The sequence below is a fragment of the Otolemur garnettii genome, unplaced genomic scaffold (genome assembly GCF_000181295.1).
Source record: "Otolemur garnettii isolate 467f Iridium unplaced genomic scaffold, OtoGar3 scaffold00035, whole genome shotgun sequence".
NCBI lineage: Eukaryota > Metazoa > Chordata > Mammalia > Primates > Galagidae > Otolemur > Otolemur garnettii.
Window position 1 is genome coordinate 11103032 of NW_003852430.1, and position 3620 is coordinate 11106651.

Below are 3620 nucleotides of genomic sequence, written 5' to 3' on the forward strand. Positions count from 1 at the left end.
TACTGGCACATATATGCTCATAGTAGTCTCTAATGATTCTGTATATTTTGGCAGTTTCTGGTGTCTTGTCTTCTTTATATCTGCTTTTATTTATTTGAGTCTTCTCTCCTTTTTCCTTAGTCTGGCTAAAGATGTGTCCATTTTGTTTATCTTTGTGTAAAACAATATATTTTGGTGATCTTTAGTATTTTTTTGTTTCTATTTCATTTATTTTTACGCTGATTTTTATAATTTTTTTCTTCAACTAATTGTGGGTTTGATGGCTTTTGTTTTTCTACTACTTTGAGATACATCATTAGGTTGTTTATTTGAAGCTTTTTTTTCTTTAGATGTATGCACTTATTCCTATAAGCTTTTCTGTAACTATTTTGCTGTATCTCATAGGTTTTGCTATGTTGTATTTTTGTTTTCATTTGTTTTGACATTTTTAAAATTTCCTTCTTAATCTCTTCACTGACCTATTGTTCATTCAAGAGCTTGTTATTTAATTTCCGTGGTTATTATATTTTCCAATGTTCTATTTATTCATTTCTAGCTTTATTCCATTATGGTCAGAGAAAATACCTGGTATAAGTTCATATTTTTTAAGACTCATTGTGTAGCCTAACATAGGACCTGTTTGAGAGCCATCATGAGCTGAGGAGAAGAATGTGTATTCTGCAGCTGTTACATGAAATGTTTTGTAAATATCTATTAGGTCAATTTTGTCAATAGCACAGATTATGTACAAAGTTCTTATAGGACAGGTCGTGTATTAGTAAAATCCCTCATCTTTTGTTCATCTAGGATAGTCTTCATTTTTCACGTTTGAAGGTCTTTTGTTTTGTATTCATGTGAGGGTACTTACGATGAGGTTGTATTGTTTCTGTTTATAAGTTAAAGTTGGAGATGTGGTTGAGCCCTTCACCCAGAGAGTGTCCCATATGCCTGTACATTGTTCACACTAGATGGGAAATTGCCAAACCCTCTCCCCCACTCACCTTTCTTGAATTTCATTATATTTTTTCTCACGGGTACCTGTACTTGTTAATCTACTAGTGTCAGATTAGCATGCAGTATATGGGATATTTGATTTTTCCATTCCTGAGATACTGTACTTAGAAGAATGTTCTCCAGATCCTTCTACATACATCTAAAGGATGTAAAATCTCCATTGTTCTTTATGGCTGAACAATATTTCTTGGTTTACATATACCATAGTTTATTAATCTTCTCAGGGGTTGACGGGTGCTTGGGTTGTTTCCATATCCTGACTATTGTGAATTGAACTCCTATAAATATTTGAGTGCAAATGTCCTTAGTATACAATGATTTTTTTCTTTCATAGATACCTATAAGTGGGATTTTTAGTCTACTTTTAGTTCTTTTAGTATTCTCCATACTTCTTTCCTAAAGGCTGTACTAGTTTGAAATCCCACCAACAGTGTATATGTGTTTAGGTGTCCCCTAGAATGAAAGAAAGAGAAACCAAATCAGATATGAAATCAAAAAACTAAGTTAAGTAGGATAAAGCTTTTAATAACATGACTACACAATTATTATTGCTCTACCAATAATACTATTTTTGTACAAATGATGCATCTGTGAAATGTATCAAAACAACTATAAATTGATGTTAGATTGATATATGTTATAACCCCAAAGCTTTAATCTTATAGCATTATTCATGAAAATTCAGTTTTATAAAATTGGTAAATTTTATGATAATATAATCTATTTTGAAAACATATAATTCCTTATATTATTAGATGTATCAATTTAAGATGCAGATGAGTAGAGAATATAAAAGCTTTACTGTGCTTCATGATGCAGATGGAAGATTGAATTGATTCACTTCAGCAGGCTTTTAGTATGGAATTGTAAATGTAGATTCAGATTAATTTAGGCATATTAGAGTACAGTGTAAGGGAGACTATTTTTGTATAATTGCTCAGTTTTGTTTATTCAATCATAATCATATGTATAAAAATATATCAGTACCATTATCTTTTACAAAAGAATATGTAGAATAGATGAGAAAACTGGGGAAGTTTTGTGGTCCTCAGCTCAAGATAATTGGTGAACTACGTTGAAGACAAGTGAATTGGGGGTAAGTGTGAAAACACTGAAATCTGTAAATGTTATTCTAATATTTTGTATTGTATATGGAGTATTACGGGTTATCCTGAATTGCTACTCTTATTATATTGTATAATTTTGTACATTTTTTGCGCAACTATCATATTGCTTTCTGCCTTATGGATTAGATAGATATGTGCAGGAATCAAGTAGTATTTGTAAGATTCAGTTATCATCATGGCACTGAAGGAAACTCACAAACTACCTAGTTCAGTGGTACAAGTACTGCAGCAGCACCTCTGAGGCAGCGGCAAATCGGACAAATGGTTGATTTTTAATTACCTAAATAGAATACCCAGATTGGGGAGAAGACTTGTAGAATGTAGAGGCATTAATCGCGATAGACTAGTTCTATGAGGAAATGGAAATAGGTGAGAGGAATTAGAGGGACTGAAGATGATCTGGGCTCCCTACATCTGGACCTTTTCATCCTCCCTTTCACACCAGGGTTGACAAAGCTTTTCTTCCTAGCTCACCTGAGGAACCTACCCAGTGAGAGGAAGATAGTTCAGGTCAATCCCCACCCATTCCTGACATCACTTACTCAAATTTGTACTTAGAATTAGATCCCAACAAATTTACTAGTGGTACTCTCTGGATTCATGTTTATTATCAACTCTGTGCTACAATTTAGGCTTCAGAGTTTGAAGAGGACAAGTTCATGGCCCATTAGAATTACAACCTTGTGCTGACAGTTCTTAACAGGAAGGGAGTGATAGACAATCTAGGTGCTCGTGTAACATTCAACCTACATCCCACATGTATGACAAAGCATGGAACCAAAAGTCCTATAAATATATAATGGCTTGTCTCATCAGCGAAAATTCTGAGGGCCTGCTGGTCTGTAGAAATATCTCCTGCACAATGTAAAAATGAAATACTATTTTGCATAGACTCATTTTATATGTGGGTTGTTATGACCTGTTTAGTTAATGCCCTAAGAGGTTGCTGGTAGAGACTTAAGAGATTCTCTATGCTCAAGACAAAGAGTTCTGTGACCTGGCAACTTGCATTAGGACTCAGACAACTAATGCACATTGGTATGCCTTACAGAGTCTGTACAACGAGACAATATAAAATGATAGTGAAGGATTCCTGGTATTTTGGGAGTGAAAAACATCCACTCTTCAGCAAATAACTATGCTTAGTTGTCTACCATACAGAAAGTGCAAAGGTACTAATTAAATTTACTAATAATACAATTTGAAACATCAAACTGTGAAATACGTGTGTGAGCTACATATGTTTGTATATGAATACACATGCTGACATACACAAACACGCACAAACCCAATTTTATCACATAGGATGTCAGACCCTGAATTTTCAAGGAAAAATGTGACCTGGCAATATCACATGTGGTCTGTTACTTTTATGCACAACCTGGCATATATCAGGTGTTGAATATTTACTTCATTGAGGAATAAAAACAGCAAAATCTTTATTGCATTAAAAAATCAAACGACACACATTTTTCAAATGTAAATTTCACTCTGTTACCC